This window comes from Chaetodon trifascialis, chromosome 18 (assembly GCF_039877785.1).
Source record: "Chaetodon trifascialis isolate fChaTrf1 chromosome 18, fChaTrf1.hap1, whole genome shotgun sequence".
Classification (NCBI taxonomy): domain Eukaryota; kingdom Metazoa; phylum Chordata; class Actinopteri; order Chaetodontiformes; family Chaetodontidae; genus Chaetodon; species Chaetodon trifascialis.
In genome coordinates, this window is record NC_092073.1 from 2,351,586 (window position 1) to 2,373,064 (window position 21,479).

The 21,479-nt window shown below is 41.8% G+C and overlaps 1 protein-coding gene across 2 annotated transcripts in view; it reads right to left on the reverse strand.

The window, feature by feature from the left end:
- Positions 1 to 21,479, reverse strand: part of palmdb (palmdelphin b) — a 70,809-nt gene that overhangs the window by 12,151 nt on the left and 37,179 nt on the right. Inside the window, exon 1 of one of the 2 annotated variants that reach the window (XM_070986369.1) lies at positions 17,404 to 17,491. The exons of the other annotated variant lie outside the window; for it this stretch is intronic. The gene's annotated coding sequence lies outside the window, so the exon portion shown is untranslated. Of the gene's footprint in view, positions 1 to 17,403; positions 17,492 to 21,479 lie in introns of those variants that run through there. 2 annotated transcript variants of the gene reach the window in all.

Here is a 21,479-nt window from a genome sequence, read left to right on the forward strand (position 1 = left end):
TAGTAATGTGGGCGTGGCCAGAACACAACAGAGTACCTGTGCGTGTTTGTAACCCACACCCCTACAGCCTGTCCATAGGTCGGTACCAGAAGCTAGGGAAGTTGTACCATGTGGATGAAGCTGATGTGCATGGGCCTCGTGACTTGAGCCTGTCCCTAGAAGACGACTGTGTGGTGGAAGTAGCTGTGGTGGATGCTGCAGCTAACCAGGAGAACCAGGAACTGCCAAAGGAGGTGAGAGAGCTGACTAACAGACCTGATCTGTCTGAACAACAGCAGGAGGAGCTATGCACTCTGCTGTTGAAATGGAACAAAGTGTTTGCACAACACGAGGAGGATTTTGGCAGGACAGACCTGGTGCAGCACCAAATCCATACTGGTGACGCCGCACCTGTCAGAGAGAGGTATCGACCCCTTCCTCCATCAATGTATAAAGAGATGAAGACTCTACTCGCAGGTATGCTTGAGAAAGGAGTAATTCGAGAGAGCTGTAGCCCATGGGCAGCGCCCATAGTTTTGGTAAGGAAGAAGGATGGTAGCTGGAGATTTTGTGTCGATTATAGAAAGTTGAATGCAGTAACCCATAAAGATGCTTTCCCTCTGCCCAGGATAGAGGAGACACTTACCAGCCTGACCCGAGCTGAGAGGTTCACGACCCTTGACCTGGCCAGTGGCTACTGGCAGGTCGAGATGGACCCCCAGGACTGAGAGAAAACTGCTTTCACCACACCTCTTGGACTGTTTGAGTTTGAGCGCATGCCTTTCGGTCTCTGTAATGCACCGGCAACATTCTAGCGGCTCATGCAGCAGTGCTTAAGTGGACAGCTGGCAGAGTCTCTGCTAGTGTATTTGGATGACATTATCATCTACTCACCTGATTTCTCCTCCCACCTGCAGCATCTAGATGAGGTATTCGAGAAGCTGTGGCGGCACGGGTTGAAACTGCGCTTGGACAAGTGCAAGCTGCTCCAGCATGAGGTGAAATTCTTGGGGCATGTGGTGGACCAGAATGGGGTAAGACCTGACCCCGATAAAATCTCTGCTGTACTAGACTGGCCCATCCCTAACACCATAAGGCAGGTACGAGATTTTTAGGACTGGCTGGCTATTTTAGACGTTTTGTGCCTGGTTTTGCCAAGGTTGCACGCTCTCTAAACCAGCTACTGACAGGCATTCCAGCCAATAAAAGGTCAGAAACACGGAAAGTGCAGTGGTCCACCGAGTGTCAGAAGTCTTTCGATGCACTGAAGACAGCTTTAACGCAAGCCCCTGTTCTAGCATATGCCAACTACTCTCTGCCCTTTATCATCTACACAGATGCCAGCAACCAAGGGTTAGGAGCAGTCCTGTCCCAAGTGCAAGATGGGCGAGAGCATGTCGTAGCTTATGCCAGCCGAAGCCTTCATCCAACCGAACGAAATGACGCTAACTATAGCTCATTCAAACTGGAGCTTCTGACCCTTAAGTGGGCAGTGACTGAGAAATTTAAAGATTACCTGACTGGAGCACGGTTCACAGTGCTCACTGATAATAATCCTTTTGCTCACCTACAGACAGCTCGCTTGGGTGCGGTGGAACAACGCTGGGTTGCCCAGCTGGCATCGTTCGACTACGACATCAAGTACCGCTCAGGTAAAAGTAATGTGAATGCTGATGCACTGTCCAGGTGTCCAGGTGCCTCCATGCCTACTGACGCCCCAGATGAAGGAAGTGAGACAGCCACGGCTCCCACCTCAGCAGCCATGGAACTGACCCCAGAAGGAGAGGAAGAGTGGGCCAGCAGCGAATGGGAGGAGGCACAAGCACGTGACCCTGACATCCAAGCAGTTAAGACGTATGTGGAGACACGAGTAATACCCCAGGGACCAGAGCGCCAGGCATTATCCCACAGAGCAAAGAAATTGCTGCAACAGTGTAAGAAGCTCCAAGTTAAAGGTAACTTACTGTGTCGTAAAGTGTTTGACCAACACACTCAAGAAATGCGCTTCCAGATTGTGTGTCCAAGTGATAGGTGTGAAGAGGTCTGGAGACAAGTCCATGAAGCTGCTACCCATGCTGGTGTGGACAGGACCTTGGCCTGGCTACGTCTGCGATTCTACTGGGCCGGCATGGAGGGGGAGGTACGTCAGTTCCATCAGGGTTGTGTTGCCTGCAGCCTGCAAAGAGAGAGAGTAGAACCTAGGGCAGGTTCTACTCTCTTTAGGCAGACCCACAGATACCTACTAAAACATTCTTGCTGCCACTGATCTATTCACCCGTTTTGCTTGGGCGATCCCTACACGCGACCAAACAGCTCAGACCACAGTGAGAGCCCTGTGGACGCATGTAATACAGCCTTTTGGCTGCCCAGCCTGGTTTCATTCTGACCGTGGACCCAATTTTGAGTCAGCATTGATGAAACAGCTTTGTGATACCTATGGTATAACTAAAAGCCGCACAACACCATATCATCCTGCAGGAAATGGTAGTGCAGAGCGCTTTAATCGAACCCTGCTAAACATGCTCCACTCACTGGAAACGGCTAAACAAAACAGATGGCCAGAGTATTTACCTGAGTTAGTACATGCGTATAGTAACACCACGCACAGCACAACCAGTTATGCTCCTTCCTTCCTTATGTTTGGCAGACACCCGCGGCTTCCAGTAGACGTAGGATTAGGTGTCGGTCCCCAGCAGAAACAACATGATCTGGGTGGGTGGGTCCAAGATCACCAGCAGAAACTGTCACTAGCAATATAGTATGACTAGACAAAAAATGGGCAATGCTGCCTCCCAACACAAGCTACATTATGACAAACGGGCCAGAGCCTTGCCACTGTTACCTGGAGAGAGAGTCTGGGTGCGGGATAGGAATAGGAAAGGGAAGTTGTGTACTTGGTGGAGTTCAGAGCCACATGTTGTTTTGGAGCAGGTAGGGGACACCGGGGTAGTATATAAGGTGCAGCCAGAGAAGGGTGGCCGCATACAGACCCTCCACAGGAATGCTTTGAAAGTCTGTACGGCTCCCCCAGCAGAGGTTTTGCCTCCAGCCAACGAACCAGCTGCAGAGACTCTGAGACTGAATGTACCAGTGTTTTATGGCTTTTTACCTACAGCAGCACCTGAGCCTGATCAACACGAGGAACAAGAACCTCCACAGTGCTCCACAAGAGCAAATCTTGGCCAACCTCCTTCACGTTATAGGGACTAACAGACTGGTTTTATGTTGCAGGGACTGGCAACATTAAAGGGTGGGAAGATGTCGCACGGCGGAAGTGTAAATTATTCTTGTTTGGTGTATTTATTCTGTTTTTATTGTATATGGTTTTATATTTCTCCTGCATGGTTTTTATGTGAACTGATTTTGAGTTTGTTTTACTTCCGGCCGGGGCGATTGTGAGTATGTAATAACCCACACCTGCGAAGCACGTTCCACAGCGACTGACCAGTGAGAGGAGGAGGGTCATAAAAGGATTGCCAGGTGGAGAGAGGACGGAAGTGTGCAACAAGAGAGGGCAGGTGAAGCAAGGCTAAGCGGTGCAGCAAGGCAGACGCGGGCAGGAAAAAAAAACAGGCGGCGGAGATAACAAACGGCGAGCAGTAAGGAGACGACGATACTGCCACGGCGAACGGTGGAGAGTCCGCCTTGAAGGACACCGACGGAGAGAGCTGCGAGGTGTCAGCGACAGCTGAGAGGAAGCCAGAGTGTTGCAACGCGATTTCAGGCAGCGGTAGAGTGAGGAGGTCTGCCCGGCCACGTGAGTACCTTGACTGACTTATAGTAGCACTCTGGCACCAGTAAGGAAGGCACTTTCCGTTGTTCCGTGTTGTGCACCCCCACTGCCGCTGTGGTTATCGCCTCAGGTCCTCGGCCGGTGGTCCGTTCCCCTGTCGGAGCCCGAGGAGGAGACCCGAGCGTGGTGCGGCGACAAGGAGCCGCCATTTTTATCCTTTTAACCTCCTGCTTAGACTGGACTTCAGGCCCTGCACATTTGTTTTATTTGTTTTTTTAATGGATTTTAAGTTGCCATTAAAGACTGTTGGCGCATTTTAAGGACAGTTTTTAAGGTGTCTTGACACCAAATAATGGACTGCAATAAAAAAAACAATCCCGTTTTAATTGAGAACCTTGTCTGCCTCCTTGATTTTAAAGGACCTGTTCCAAAATTTTTTTATAATAAATTTTTAATCCTCATTTTTTTAAATCATCCTACCCACATTACATATGCATTAATGTTTTTCTTGTGCTTCTATTGTCATAATTACTATTTTTCTGTTGAAGAGCTGTGGTGTGAAAGCATGGCAGACTGACTTTGATTACCTTGCAAGCTAGTTATCTACAAGGGATCCAAAAAGCAACAAGGTATGCAGTTGTCAGAAACAGCTTTCTGCCTCCTCCAAAATAATCAGAGAGTTGAACGCCAATAAACAACAAAAACTGAACATTACAACCTTCATGAAGGGAGGATTTACTGGATGATTTATTGCAACTGTATACATGTTTATAGACTTCATAGATACATGAAACTGTTTATTTTAAGAGTAGTGGAGTGCAAATACCATATCCCACCAACAATAACCCATATAAGCGCCCCTTCACATTTTGACAAATACATATGTAAATAGTGTATATTGGACACACAATCAGTTTGAGCTACAGAGGCATTTAGACATTCTTCCTTTTAGCAGTGGCGGAGATGACGTAGGGTTGGTGGACACGGTTCCGAGCAGCAGCACGGCCACAGCAGGTAAACAAGCACTGTCTGCTGTAACACTGCGCTATCATGACCTCAGACTTGAGACTAGGGTTGTCACAAGAACCGACACTACCGGTAATCTGAACGCGACCGAACCTGGATCCGCTCCAGCTGCTTGGTGTGGCCACAGCCACAGGTGAAGCCCATAAGCATGACTCGCCATGTGTCTTTCTCCGGTCAGTTGTCATGGGAACAAGACGCTCTGACGGTGGTGCGGATTTAGGCCATAATACATCCATGGTTTGGAGCAGAGGCAAACAAACGTGTGAATATATAAAACGGAGCTGAAGAATGAAACAATAAGTTGCAGTTCAAGTTAAGTTCATTGCAAATGACCTGGGGTCTCATTTATAAAACTTGCTTACGCATAAAACGGGGCATAAAAGTTGCGTACGCAACTTCCTATGCAAACGTTGTGATTTATAAAAATAAACTTAGCGTGAGTTTGTCCTGGGGTCTCATTTATAAAACTTGCTTCCGCACAAAACAGGGCATAAAAGTTGCATACGCAACATCCTACGCAAAGGTTGTGATTTATAAAAATAAACTTAGCGTGAGAATGTGCGCACCGGTATGCCAACTTTGATGCTTGCTTATGAACATTTTGGAGACAGGGGGAGACAGGCGGTACAGATGGTGAGGTGGTGAATTGAAGCCAGACTGATCTCATACATTTAATGTCATCACTTATAGACCCGCGTAATCATAAACACCCAAGTCTGCAGTGTTATACATGTGTTCCTTTAGTGAGCCGTTAGGCCTACTACTCTATGCACAATGTTCATATATCATACTTCCATATTCAAATGATACAGAACGGTGGATGGCACTGATTGATTAGTAGTAATTGTGACAAGGTGTGTAACAATCATTCAATTTGCTGAGTAAGCATATAAATAGTGCGGTGACACTCGTGCGTAATGCTGCACAATGGATGCGCTGGCACTGCTGGAAGATCACGCAAATGGTAGGATCAGGATGGAGAGAAGTTTTAGGGACCACAGAGATTTCCTGGCCCGTGATGATGACTGGCTAATAAGCCGATTTAGATTCCCTAGAACGGTGCTCTTGGATCTATGTGCTGAACTGGACCCAATGTTAGATAGACCCACCCGCCGGAACCGCGCCATCCCGGTGCATATCCAGGTGCTGACCCCTCTGGGGTTCCTGGCGACTGGCTCCTTTCAGCGGGAAGCAGAGGAGGTGCGCTTCAATGTGGCACACTCTCACGCGTGCTCCGTCGTGGAGAGAGCCATCGGTCTCCTCAAAGCTCGGTGGGGGTGTTTGGATGCCTCGGGGGGCAGACTGCTTTATCACCCTACAAAGGTGTGTAAAATAATAATGGCTTGTGGAGTTCTGCACAATGTGGCACTGGGGAATGCTGTTCCCCTCCCACATGGCCTCCCTCTCCCACATCACGAGGACCTGGATCCACAACCACCTCCCCGACATGAGGAATTTCAGCAGGGAGCAAGGCTCCGTGAAGGTGTCATGCGGCATTTTAAATAAGACGGCAAGTATGTTTCATTTTTTAACAAGATCTTTAATGGAGCTGGCAATGTCAGACATGACCTCAGACATGTTGCCCATCACTGTGCGTATTTGCTGGAGCTCATCACGGACTTCATTAATGGCACTGATGGTGTCCCTATGTGTTTGAAGGACAGCGTCTGTCAGGATCCGACCACTTCTAGGTGCGCCATGCGGTCGGGACGCACTGGTGCTGGGGACAGCCAGGCCTTCAGCCACGGTGCCAGGACACGCCGTGCCCGGAACCTCCTCGTCACCCACCGCTTCCAACTCCACAATGACTGGGACACAAAGAAGTCAACTACCTTTTCACAAGTCTTAAAATATTTACTTTAATAAACAGATAAAACTGTACTTTACCAGTCTCCTCTATGGTCTCTGCCAAATCGGTGTCTCCTTCCTTCTCTGACACTATGCCATACATGCTGGCCGTACCAAGGATCGAGGCTATCTTGGTGTCCAGCGGTGTGGGCTCGGGTGCGCCCTTGCCCCCACCAGTAGCAGATGCGCTTCGACGGTGCCATGCCACTTTCTTCTTGGCCTCCACCTTCAAATCTGACCACTTCTTTTTAATTTCTGCCACAGAACGCTCTGTGGCACTGTAACTGTTCACTGCGGTGACGACGTGCTGCCACTCATTTCTTTTTATTTTATTCGTGACGCCACTACTGTGACCACCGAACAAAATATCTTTTCTGGCCTCCACCTCACCCACAAGCACCTCAATTTCACCCTCCGTAAAATTTCTTTTTCTTTTTTCTGCCATGATCGTACGTAAAATGCCATTGATCAGCAGGCATATTTATATGCAAAGACATTCATGAGGTACTTTGCATTGACCATTCATGTTAAAATGTGGGTCTGTCGGGGGCGGGATGTGAGGTGAATCCACCTGCGCAATCTTCCAGGTGGAGTGTGATTTTTTTAAAGGAAAAATTGCGTGCAGGTGTGAGTACGCACGGTTTTATAAATCCGAATATTTTTTTGGCATACGCCATTTCCAGCTTTTGGGCGAACGCACACTTTTAGTATGGATTCCACGCAATGTTTTATAAATGAGACCCCTGCACCGGGCCTATCCAAACCTTGAAAAATTATATAGGATCTATCCGACTGTTCCAATAAGCAGTGCACAGGCAGAGCTTTCAGGCACTTTCAGTCGCCTTAAACTAATTAAATCATACCTGCGCTCAACGATGAGTGAGTCTCGTCTCTCAAACCTGGCATTACTTTTCATTGAGAGAGACCTTACTGAGAGGGCTAACTTTAACGATGTTGTTGAGACATTTGCTATGATGAAGAAAAGAAGAACAAAGTTCTAGGCTAAGTCAAATCGTGGCAGAAATGCAAAGTTCTCAACTCATTTATTTTGTGTTTTTTCAATAGCCCTTTTTGCTGTCATGCAGCTGCACTTTTATGTTAACCAATGTTTACTGAAGTTATTCTTAGATTTTTATGCCTGGTGGTGCAATGGCACCTTGAGTTTTTTATTGGAGCCAAGTTTTATTTTGTGTATTGTATTGGGAAAGTGTTGATATGCCCGTCACAGGAGTGTAATGGCACCTTAAGTTATTTTATTGTAATTTTATTTTGTGTATTTATTTGTATCGGGATTGTGTTGGGAAAATGTTAGTTATGTGTTGTTATTTATGTTATGGTGGTCATGTATGTCATTTATTTATTTATTATTTTGCCTGTTTGTATAGGGTCTGGGGAAAGGGTGGGAATGGATTGCAATAAAACAAGGCAGCTATTTCAATTCTAATCACTGTCATGGTGTATTCCTGGCTGACTTATTCCTTACTTTTTTGGCTTTTTTCTGTCCTCTATTCGCGTGTGTCAGGCCCCTTTGACCTCAAAACCCATGTGTAATACAGCCTAGCTATGCCACTGCCTTTTAGCTAGTGGTCCTCACTCTCTCTCTCTCTCTCTCTCTCTCTCTGTGTGTGTGTGTGTGTCGAGGGACAGTCCTAATGCAGTGGAAGAGGTAAAAAATGTCTCAAAAAGAATGCACAGTCTTGTAGGGAGAGAGGAACTGTTACAGAAAACAACCCAGGCATGTGGAATTGTATTCACTCTCCCCTGCACTCAAAATTGTTATTTAGGCCAGCTGTTTTCACCAGCTAATAATGGTGAAAATTTTCATTTTATTTCTCAGACATGGCTTGTAGACTTGAAGATGTCACAGAAATCAAAGACAGATGTCATGCTGGTGATTCCAACTTTCTCAGAGAGAAGCACATGTACATGCATTCAAAGAGCCCTTAAGAAAATTTGAATCAAAAGTGTGAGATCTTTCTCTTGTCATCAGTCCCTTGTATGTAAAAAATGCACATACCTCAAAGTAGGACATCTCGTGGTTAATAGGACTATTTGACTGTGGAGTTGGAATTGTAGCCAAACTTTGATTAGGCTGATAAATCAGTTTTGCTTGTACATAAAGACTTTGTTAAGTACAGTCTAAAGAGAACAGCACCTGAGTATTTTTTGGATGACATTTAATTTCACATTATCCCAAGGTAACACTTTTTAGGACATGGTAAAGAGGTGCCAGCTCTGCCATAAATTCTACAATTATGACATTTACATATGTCAGTTTTTGTTTACAGTTAGCAATTTGTAAGCAATTTTTAGAATTTTTAGTTTAACACCTCTATGACAGTGTAAAAAAAGAAATAAAGTCTGAACATCACAGTTTACCTAAAAGCTGAATATACGGCTGTACTGTTACATTAGATTGGACAGGTGTATCAAATAAAGCAGCCACTGGGGGTATATCCCTGCAGACTGGAATGTGTGGTTGAGTGTGCAGTCATTCAAAGCACTGTGCTAACCTGCCACCTAAATCACAGCAAATCTCAACAGTGATAGAGCCACCCATCATGAAACTATCACAAGCCATACTTTAAAAGTAGCCTTCACAATGGTTGAAAACACAGGTCTACTTGTATAGTAACCTATTCACATGCTGATAGTTTTAGATTGATTTGCTTACATCCATTTACCATACTGGTAATTTTAGTATGTGATCTTGATAGATCTATTATTGGAAGAAAAATGGCTCAGCTTTCATCAATTTCCGTGATTGCTGGCATTACACTGTTACTGCGTTGGATGGGAGATAAGAGGACATCTGTAATGAGATTGACCACACACATCCCAGCACATTATAATCTGTGGAGCTTCATCAACTCACAGTCATTCAGTGTTTGGAAAATATTTCTACAATCATTTTGTCTTTCTGCCATTTTCTCCTCTGCTTAAGGAAATTGAAATGACTTAGTACCACCACCAGGTAGCTCCACTCTACCCTGTCAAATATTTTTTTCTGCATCGAAGTGTATTTAAGATAGTGCCTTTAAATGGGCAAACCATTACTTCCAGGGACTTTCCATTTTGTAACTTAACAGATACTTGTGTCTGCCTGAGAATTGTCTTTGCCTAAATGTATTTCGTTTGGTTCTGATATCATAGGGAAGGCTACTCCATCTAAAAAGGAGCATATACTCTCTATGGACTTAGTATTAGATCAATAAAGCTCTTGATAAAAAGAGATCTGAAAGTTGTGTTCATGGTCACAGGGTCCTACCTAAAAAAAAATAAACCCTGAGATACAAGAGCAATATTTATCATAAATAAACTTTCAATTTACAGACAATGTCAACTTGATAGCTTCAGATCAGTACATGACGCAACACCAAATCCATCAGTTTCAACTTCTGCTTGTAGTCCTGTGACGTTTGTTAGCTTAAGCTATCAGTGATTCAGAGGGTTTGGCAGTTTTTGATGGCTGATGTACAGAGACAAGATTTTTTTTACTCAAACTTCAGATAATATCTGACAGTATGACAATAACATTGACAGTATATGTTTATTTTCCAGAACTCCTATTTTTGTGAGTTTAAAAAAGCTTCTACAAAGCACATCCTAATCAAAAGCAGTATGCATTTCTTGTTTTCTACTTGTTTTATGCCCCCAAAACATTCTAACCAAATTCCATCAATAATTCATAATATATGGAAAAACCTCACTTACTCTAGTGCATTTCTTTTAAACTGCAAATTCTGCCAGAAGGCAACGCAATCACCGGAGCAGATTGCAGCCATTCTAGACAATGCTTGTGATTCCACTAGAAGTGGCACAGCGTTTTTCAGAAGCATCCCTCTCCACCCAGGCCTGCAGAGAATATGTGCCTTTTCTATCTTTGATGGAAGCTACATCAGGCTGCATAGGGCAGATCTGGCCAGGCAGGACGTCACATGCAGGAATGAGAATCTGGTCAATTTTCAAAATAAACCCCCTGTGCAGACTGCCAACACTTGATCAACAATAAACACAATTAAAACAGTCAAAAAAGAAACCATTTAACTACATAACCTACTTACCCATGGCAGAAGAACAAGAATGAAGGATAAAGACAAAATCAACCAAATCTGAGCAAGTCAACAAAATCAGGCAGGCAAAACACTTCACTTGGAAATGCTCTTGGTGGGGTATCAGGCCATGTGGACGACGGAACAACACCGTGTCACAGCTGAAACACTACCATGCACCCATGCTCAATGGAATCCGTGGCTATGAGATTTCCAGTTACATCACTGTGTAAAACCAATGTACAGCTTTTTATTGCATACTTTTTGTCAACAGATCCAATGAAAAGACCCAAACCAATAATGTATGTAAGGCCTTATTGAACACACCCGAATGATTGGATTATGGAATAGAATCTTATCTTTAGACTGTTTTTTGTTTCTTTGTTTGTTTGTTTGTTTGTTTGTTTGTTTTTTTTAGTGGGTGACATTGCAAATGAGCTCTCTATCTCAATGTGTTTCCAAGTTAAAATGAAGATTGAAGGAAAATTAATGCATGAATGAATGTATCATACTGACATGTCTCTGTGTGTATATTTAAAGGTAGATATGTATAATTCCTCTGTGCCATAGAGCTCCATTGCTGTCCAGAAACTTTTAAAAACACTTCAACATCACTCTCTTGGACTGGATGACACATTTCGTCTTTACCAGGAACACCCATCTTGTAGTTTATATTGACTCAATTCCACATAAACCACCCTGCTGCCCCAAACACTCACTAGAGAACCAAATGTAGATTAAATGCCGCTGAAAATAGTCAGCATCAGTCATTGTTGGTCTTTTTATGACATTTGTAGACAATAAGAAAAAACATAACACCATCCTTAAAACCTCCTAGAATGATTAAAATTGCCCTTTATACTATTTTCAAACCTTATTTCACCTGAATTCTTATATTGCATGCACCGTAGGTCTGATGAGGCTCCCTGAGGTCCAACAACAGGACTGTCAGAATAGGCCAAATTGCCGGGAAACAGCAATTATCTGGCAGATACCCAGAACAATGATACAACCCGGAAATCATCTATATTTGCTTCCTGTGATATGCTATTTTTTTTTAATTCTATTCATTAAAGTTAAGATCTATTGAAGACAGTTAAACAAATCTTAATGCTAAGCCTGTAGATGAAGTTCCACTTTAACATACATGCTACACATACCGTCAACATGTAGTAGATTGTCCACACAGAAATCATATCCAGAGAACAACATCCAAAATACACAGACAGATAGAAACAAACAACACAAACAGAGCGCTGTGCAGAACCCATATGGTGATGCTTTGTTGGAGTGGTAATTGAGTGAAAGCAAACGTGGATGGCCTCGTGTGTGAACAGTATTACACTGACACGAACTCACAAAGTATTGGCAGAACTGTCAGTGAGATAAGGCTGAGAGTGGAGATTAGGCTCCCCGAGGCTGTTTCTGATGACAGACACATTGTGTGTGAATCCCATTCAAAAGTGTGTGTTCCATCTAAATAGTGAGACCCCTAATTAAGCCTAAAAATATCAGGAATTCTACTGTTTTGACACTCTTATGACTGTGCTGAATCTCCACAAATAAGCTCTAGCAAAATTCAGTCATGAAGACTACTCTTTTCAGTGGTCTGTAGTTCATTCTTCACACCATCTCATATTCACTCTCATGCATGCTCACTCATAATTTCCTTCCCGTCATTGTCTGGGGCTGTCCATGAGACACCAGCTGGTCATATCTATCCAATAGCACGACACAGTCAGTTATTCTGCTGCTGTCTTTTTAAATATGATTCTCTCTCTCTCTGCCTTAGTGCATTCATGCTGCTGTTATGCGGGCCCCTCCACCTCCTCATTTTTATATTCATCAGCTTCATCTTTTCATCAGTCTCAGCAGAGTCATCAACCACCCCCACCACCACCAGTGTCTGGACTCCACAGGGGGATTTTTCTTGGTGCTGCTCATGGCAGATGCCCCTCGATTACAAAATCTCCCTGTAGAGTCTAAGCACCAAAGACTTTCTGACAACTTAATTGTCACATATCATCTGTCATAACAAATAACTATCTTCATCAGTAATCTCTCAGTCAGTATTACGATCGGAGAAAAATATTGCATTTGAGGATGCTAGGCAAACAAACAATAAATCTATTTGTTTCAGTAAATGTCTTGTTCTGCCCATGGAGTCATGATTTTCACGTTAACAGAGGCTAAAATGGCAGTTTTGACGTCATGTGGTTTGTCATTGCCCTGTGAATCTTTCACAAGTGACCATCAAAACTTCTATGCTTATGCTTTAGTTATGTTTAGGAGCGAAAATGACCTGATTAAGGTGAGGAACATTTTCAAAACTCAGCTCAAGTAAGGACTAAGAGAGAAGATCAAGCAGTTGTTGCTTGAAGGCATTTTATTTTCATTTTATTAGAAATAAAGGAAAACTTTAGATAAAAAGAAACCAAGCACAACCAAAGTCAAAAGGGTAGAAGCCAAAGCAGAGACAGAAAGTCCCAGTTCCGATGTTCACCATCACAGACTCACATATGCTCCCTCCAAATCAAATGAGAGGTTTGTGCAAGCTTTCTGTATGACTTTTTGAATCCTGTTTTCACATTTTCCAAAGTCTGCAACTCTGCTGACTTGTTCAAAGAAATAACCCTCAATGCATTGTGATGTGATACTAAAACAACAACAGTGAGTGTCTTTTCATGAAATGAAGCAACCAGGTTGGCTTTCTGCAGTCCAAGCTGAATTGTTGCTGACAAGAAACCTGGTGTCTGTAACTGGGTTGGGGATTTGGGAAACCTGAAATAAGGTCAGGGTTAGGGAAGAGATCTGAGTAATGACCTGTACATGTATACATGGGTTAACAGTAGCAGGTTACTACAGTGAATTTCAAGCCCCCATCTATTAAGATAGTTTAAAGCAAGGCTTTTAAATTTACCAGAAGAAAAGCTGCAACTTTAGATTGAGAAGAAGTCCGGCACACTGTCTTACTGCTGAAATATTCATTAAATCAACATGACTGTTTCTCCAACCTTCAGCACGCATATAACAGTTGACGTTGTGATGAATAAATAACAGCAGTAAATGAAACAATGTTCTCATTGTTTTCATATTTACAAAAACAACAACTACACAAACATTCTGATTATTTATCTGCAAAAAAAAATATGTAAAAGTCTTACATTGCCACGGCACGGAGTATTTGACTAATTAGAAATGTTCAGCTCTGCAGGCGCCACCCCCAGAGTTTCTGTTCTGTGGGAAAGAACTACCCTCCGAGCAGGGACTTTTTAGGGGTAAGATAATTACTTTAATTTAGAATCTGGTCCCTGCAGTGGAAATGCACAGAGTTCCTCTTAAGGTTCCGAGTCCCCTGAGAAAGTTCCGGCAATGGAAACACAGCTTAAATGTATTCTCACTTTGCAGTTTACATCATCATTCTGTTAAAACTCTGTTGACCTCTTACATGCTGAAACATCAAGCCGGTGTTCGTAATTCATATATTCTTGAGAAGGTTTTGGTAAAACTCTATGTTGTTGTTGGGTGACAAACACATTGCTTAAATGTGGATGGAGGGCTGAAACAGAGAGAAAAAGATGGGTGAACAAATGTAACTGGCTTAGTTTGGACATACTGACCCAACTTTACCTAGCAGCCTGTCCAGACAGGGTCTTCACATCATGGTTAAAAGTTATAGTTATACAAAAGCTGTGGTTAAAAAAAAAACAATGTTCACTGACGCTAACTAATCTCCAATGTGAGAAGACTGACGTCCATTCATTAATTTGTGGTGCTAATATCAATGTTACACCTCTTCCATCTTTGTTTGTTGTGAGGAAATTGTAAACATAGGTTATTTGAAGTGTTTGAACAAACTGATACTGTTGTTATTCTGGTGAGCCACCTTCTACTGTTTGTTTTTATTATCACAGGGGCCAGTGACAAATCTCAAAATGACTGTCCGCTTTTGTTTTCTCACAGGAGCCCCGGGCTCCTGGATGAAAGTCATGTGTTTGTTTGACCCATCCATCCCCCCTACTTTCCTCGTTGAAACCCGGTGTGTCTCATAACAAGGGGCATGACAAGCATAGCTATGTAATCAGGGGCAGTGCTTGCAGACAGGCAAGCCAGGCAGTTGCTTGGAGCCCCTGGCCACTTATTTACAGCGATTATTGATAGGCCTGAGCGTTCAGGGACCTCTGTTGGTCCCTGGACCTCACTTTAAGAATCACTAATCTATTTTTTCAGTATTCATCTCAAATGCCCCGGAAATTGTGCATTTATGTGTGCAAATGTGTGGGGTGGGGGCCCCAGGGATTTTTTGCTTGGAGCCCCAAGCCACTGTATGTGATGTCCTGGAATATCACATCGAGGTTGTGAGGTGGGCGACATGATCACGAGGTTGTCTTCCAAATTCAAGGTCTGAAGGGAAGAAAAAATCTTCTGTTTATATCCTGGAGATAAAAGCATCTCTTATGTCAGTGGTATGGAATTTATGTAGCAGCAGTGGAAGCTTGAAATGTGCAACATGTTTTGTTACACATGGAAAAGCTTCTTTCAGCCTTTTTAAATCTACTGGATGTGAAAGTCTTTTCTCTAGTGTTAAAGATATGAGGAAAATAAAAGCCTGTCCAGTCTGGACAGTCTAGGCACAAGGCATCAAAACATCATAACTTCTGTTCTGAATTCATTCCATCAAGATTTAGATGGAGCTACAAAAACAAGGTAAACTGTATTCCACCATAAAAGATAATGAATTCACTGCGTGTGTTTACCCTCCATTAGCACTGTCTGATTTCTTCTAACTGTATTTTAATCTGTCAACACTACATGAAGAGATGAGGGCTGTCAGGACTTTCTCCGTCTTCAAAGCAGCAGAAAGTGAGAAACATTATTCTTTCATTATAACACCCTCAACCACCTACACACACACACACACACACACACACACACACACACACACACTGTTGTGTTTCTATCTTTTTTTTTTTTTACATACTCTTAAATTCATTTCCTGGAGACGTACTCTAACCCTAACCCTGAATTCTCATCCTAAAATTTAATAATTTACATTACAGGGACTTGCATTTGTCCCCATAAGGAAAGTGAGTTGCCACAATGTTACTGGGTAAACAGATTGATGTCCCCACAACATGAGTAATACATGGCTACACACACAAACATGGCACTCAGTTGTACGCAAAGCTTCAGCCTTAGATAAATACGACAGTCAGTCAGTTGAAGTTCACTCTGAGGTATATATTTTGTGTTTGTATGTGTGTGTGTGTGTGTGTGTGTGTTTGTGTGTGTGTGTGTGTGTGTGTGTGTGTGTGTGTGCGCGCGCGCACATGTAAGTCTTTGTCCCACACTGGCAGTGACAAATGTAAGAGTTTCCATTTTGTAGTTGTGAAAGCCTTGAAAACGCCATTTCTCTCTACACTAAGAATTCACATGCAATCATTGCAGCGGTCTGTGCTAGACAGCCATAGGCTAAACTGCATTTATAATACCATCATTTTATACTGTCTATTCAGCTATAAGCACCACTGAAGTGAGCAAAAAGCATTCATTACGCATTTTGAGGTAAGGCTGTCGATAATCTATATTTTCCTCTCCATTGTTTTAAAACTAAGCAAGCTACATTGTTGCAGTGGTTGAAATGTTCCTTTACTACCATGAGCACACACAACGTAGTTTTGATTCAATCCCACATACATCTTCACACTGACCATAATATTCAGTAAGGCACCAAATGAGGATTAATCTGCTTCTGAAAATAATCTACAACAAATGTACTTTCCCGCTGTTACAGTACTGTTTGAACAAACCTACAGAGGCCAGCTGTTTTAGAAAATTACTGAACCTTTTTTAATAATGAAACTTTTTATTTGTGAGGTGTATTTAAAGATCTATGTCTTTAATAGGAATCAAAAGGCTTTAACTGAGAGTCACCCTAACCCTAACCCTACCTTCATTAAAGAGCCTACTCAGCATATTCAGACAACTGATTAATCAGGATTCTTTAGCTTCTCTTTTTTCCAAATAGTTGAAACCTTAGGTCACAGTGCATTATCAGCACTAAGGATGACAAACGCAGAAATGTTGCTCTTCAGGAATTCTTTTATATTGTGTAGCCTCAATTGCTCAACAAAATAACTGAATATACTGAATATATACTGAATGAGGGAGTTTTGTTCAGTGCATAATACTGGATACATGCAAAGGCCAAATTGAAGAAAACAAAGGCTCATTTCACAAATTATAAAAACATGTATTTTCACAAAGACAGATATCTCCAGATATGGACCAATTCCATCAAAGCTATCTTTATGGCTAGATATTGCTAGTCAGATAAAATGTTTACATTTAAGCCAGCCAGCCCTTTTAAAGTATTATTTAATCAGCTAATAGCAGCATCTTAAGTCAAAATTGAAAATATCATGTCTAAAATATAAGCATTTATGTACTCCATACAAGGGCAGTTTAACCTCACCGCTTATTCATACCCTCCAAGCCCACACACAGACAGACACGCACACATGGACGACTGCAGCTAGTCGGTACACAGCATATTATTAACCCAATAACTCTGCTGGGAGGCTTGCGGCATCCCTCCATTCACATCAATACTTGATTTCCATTTTAGCAGCCGCAATAGATAATGCACTGTGGATCTATATTCTGAAACAAAGGAAAATATTTTGTAAACTTTTGAATGTGTGTGTGTGTGTGTGTGTGTGTGTGTGTGTGTGTGTGTGTGTGTGTGTGTGTTAATGGACCTACCTGAGACTGTGTGGCGGTCTAATGCAGAAGATTCTGCTCTGTTTCTGAGTGCAGCCTCACACTGGCAGCTCTGCTGGCTGCTACTGCCTCTGATTGGATGGCTGGTGAAAGGGGGGGTGTATTTGAGGCAGCCAATACCTGAGCTTTCTCTGATAAACACACACTCAGGCAGAGAGGAGCTCATCGAGAGCTCATACAGGCATTCTATCCTGCAGCGGGATTGATTTGAATCACTTGCTTATTTCTCTCTGCTTGTAGCAATTCCTCATTTACATTTCTTTTAAATTACACCTACTTTTAAATATTCAGTTGATGAGTTGGTGTTATACATCCATCCATCCATCCATTTTCTATGCCGCTTATCCCTTTCGGGGTCACGGGGGGGGGGGGGCAGAGCCTATCTCGGCTGTCAACGGGCGAGAGGCGGGGTACACCCTGGACCGGTCACCAGCCAATCGCAGGGCACATTGGTGTTATACAGTAGTAGAAAAATCATTTTGTCTTTCTGTAGGCCTGTTTTCCTGCTAACACATGCATTTAGTTTCTGCCTCCTGAAAGAACCTGTATGAAGAACATGACAAAATGTGTTTTTAAATGTTTGTGATTCACAGAGCCATGCTGGATCACAGATCCTCACACAGTTTTTTTTTTTTTTTTTTTTAACAATTGGTAACACAGATTTCTTTATACTTCATTCTCTCTTTGTTTTTTTTATAACCCTTCACAATGTTCAACAGTTAATCTCACAACCAAAACATCTGATGTACATCTCAAATGTTGTCAGCGTTCAGGTGGTTAACAACATTTTGTCCCATCACGAACACTTTATCACTGATTACCTAATGACCTGAAACAACACTAACAGCATGTAGAATGACAGTATGTATCACTGCAAATAAAATTCCTGCCAGAGTTTTGGTGGTGGTTGAGTTTGAGTTAGTAAGAAAAAAGAATTGTAAATGTTTAACTGTTTTAATTGTTAGACTTAACAATTTAAAACTTAAATCTGTGCTCTTTTTTGTCCATTCGGTGGCAGTACAAGCAAGTTGTGAATATAACATTGACATATCAACACCTTTTGATATGGTGAAGTTGTTAGCAAACAGTTGCTTATTTACACATCCCACAGTTATTGGGCATCATTGTCCTTCACTTAGAGATATGTTTGTATCCGCCTGGATGTAAGTCCAATATTCACTCTTGTTTAGCTCTGTAACAGTAACAACTCCTCAGGACAATATTTGTCTCTTTAGCTGCTAAATGCTCCACTTTGTTCACCAGTTAGTCTCTAAATGTCTCTAGCTGTTTGCTGCTGTGCAGGTAGTGTGCAGTGGATTTTTAGAGCTTTTTCTCTGAAAACAGATGTGTACTCTGGCCCGAAAACTACACTATGAGAGCAGTGACAGTGAAGCAGTAAAAATGAAGTTAAGAACCAGACAGCGAAACAATGATCTGAAACTTGCGATGAGTGAAGTTATGGAATCAGGTGATAATTCCATGTATTTCCATCGCTTCCATACATCTCTTTCACGTTGTTATTATTGACTCATATATTATATTATATCTATATATTTATCTTATCTTCTCGGATTTGAAATAAGTTACTGCAGACCTGATTGAACCTTTTGAATCTCTTTAGCATAAATGATTCAGTTTATATCATCATACACATAATATTTAACATTATATTAGGCTGACTTTTTCCCCCCTGGGAAACTGCAACGCTGAAATATAGCAAAGTAAAAAACAAAAAGACACTTGGACTTTTCCAAGTGAATTCTCTTATTTGGCCTCTTTAAGCCTCAAACAGTTATCCAAATGGAACCATATTAGAAGTTTAGAAGGGGACTATAGTTCAGTAAAATGTTGTGAGGTAAGCATATAAAGTAGCAGAAAATGGAAATAATCAAGTAAAGTACAAGTACTTCAAAACTGTACTTAACTACAGTGTTTAAGTGTAATCTACTTAATTACCTCTGCCATTGCAGACTTGGTACATCGGGCCATTGTTACAAAGTTTTTGACACTGTCATGGGATGTGAGAGTAGCAGTTGCAGCCCTACAGGTGTGGTCACTGCAAATGCTGTACAAAAGTGCAATACAATTAGATGACATTTTGGGTTGTGTTTTTAGCAGTATATTAAGCTTGGTATACAAATACATAAATAAATGCATCTACCTTCATTGCATTAAACCACTCATTTCTGGCCAAGAAAGCATTTCAAGTGTTGCAAATTGAACATGCCCACATCTGTTGTTTCACTGGGGAACTTTGACATATTTGAAAGGCAAAACAAAAATGAAGCAAAATGTGTTATATGTATAATTTTAATGCCTTAATGTGTCTGTGAAATCAGTTTGTCACTTGTGAAATCTTGGTATAAAGCCCAGACAACCAACAAGCCCATTGGAGTAGCTTGTGTCTACCATCAATGATGTAATTAACTCTTATGTTTTTCCAAATTAAAAACACATTGCCAAATTAAGCAACCATTTAAATAATCAATGCCGCTTCTACATCCCATTATAGAATGGTAGCATGTGCCTATCACCTGTCATTGGCAAAAATACTGAAAAAAAAGTACCTCCCCTCTTAATAAGAGCTATAAACCCAGCCGATTTCATTTTGTGGTGCTCATAGGACTGAAAATAAGATTGAAAGAACAGTGAGGAGGTTGCAGTGGATGAATGGGTCAACAAAGTGTATAGCTTTTAAACATGGCCATGATCTTTCCCTAATCTTAACCAAGTGGTTAACCAAACCTTAGCCACAGATGTTCAGATCAGTAAAAGAAAAAGGAAAAATCAAAAAAAGGTTGAGGTTACAATTTCTCATGGATGTTAAGGCTGTACAGGAAAGAATTGCAAACTGCATGCACAATTTGTTATTAACTCCAATCCACCGCGATCATCAGCCAAAGAAATGTAATATTTTTTTTCCAGTTAACAGTGCATGTGCATTTCTGTTAGGATGACGGTGGAATATATTCACACAGTGGTTAAGAACACTCTTCCAGCAAAGAGAAAGACACACACACCGTGGATATTGAATTTCGGTGACAGTAATAACAATGGCATGTCCAAGGTTTCTCACTTTTCAGGTTTTGTCTTACATAAGAAATTGCTGTTACGTAACTGTATCCTTTAAGCATGATGTCTGAGGTGCCACCTTTTTTTTTTTCCACCCTCCTCCATGTTTTTCATAATGCCACAGAGAGACGCAGAGAGGATGAGAAAGCAACCAAGGACAAGTGTTTTACATGAGGAACAAAACAACAGCATTCACTCAGCAATTCAGTTCACTCAGCTGTTCGTCCTTGTGTCCATGCCAACATGATTCAGAACAAACCTGCTGTCATGGCATTATACAGAAGAGCTCAGACATACACATGCACACCTCTTTATAAGCATATTCAAGTGCCCTTTTAATATCATTAATTCATTATTTTAATGTAGTGTAATTAAAATTATTCTCAGACATATCTGTCTTGATCTTTTCATTGGACTGGCTTTGGTGGTGAATACAGGTGACTAATATCAAACAGACCTTTGGTTATATGACAAGCAGCAGTCAGATGAATGATGGAAAGTCATTTGATGTACAAAAACAACACTGTCATGATTAGTTGATGATGAAATCATTTTAATCACAGGGGAGTTACAGCACATTGGTCAGTTAGTTTACACTGTTACAGCAGAATATCAAACAAAACCACAAAATGTTCACTGATGTACACCTTCATTTGAAAAAAAAAAAAAAAAAAAAAAGCTTTAAGAGAGCCATACTTGCTGAATGTTTCGAAGATGTTGCAAATAGCTTTATTAATGGTAAATACATGATTTATTAATGCGCTGTACACTATATGACAAAGCATGTGGACACCTGAACATTCCGCTCATATGTGATAATTGAACTTGTGACACCATCTGTATTAATGTGCTATTATGGCATCCCATACCACTCTTCTGGTTACAGATCTTCCAGCTATTGTTGGAATCTGGCTACAGAGATTTGCTCCCATTTAGTCACAGGAGTATGAGTGAGGGCACTGACATTGGGTGATAAGGCCTGGCCC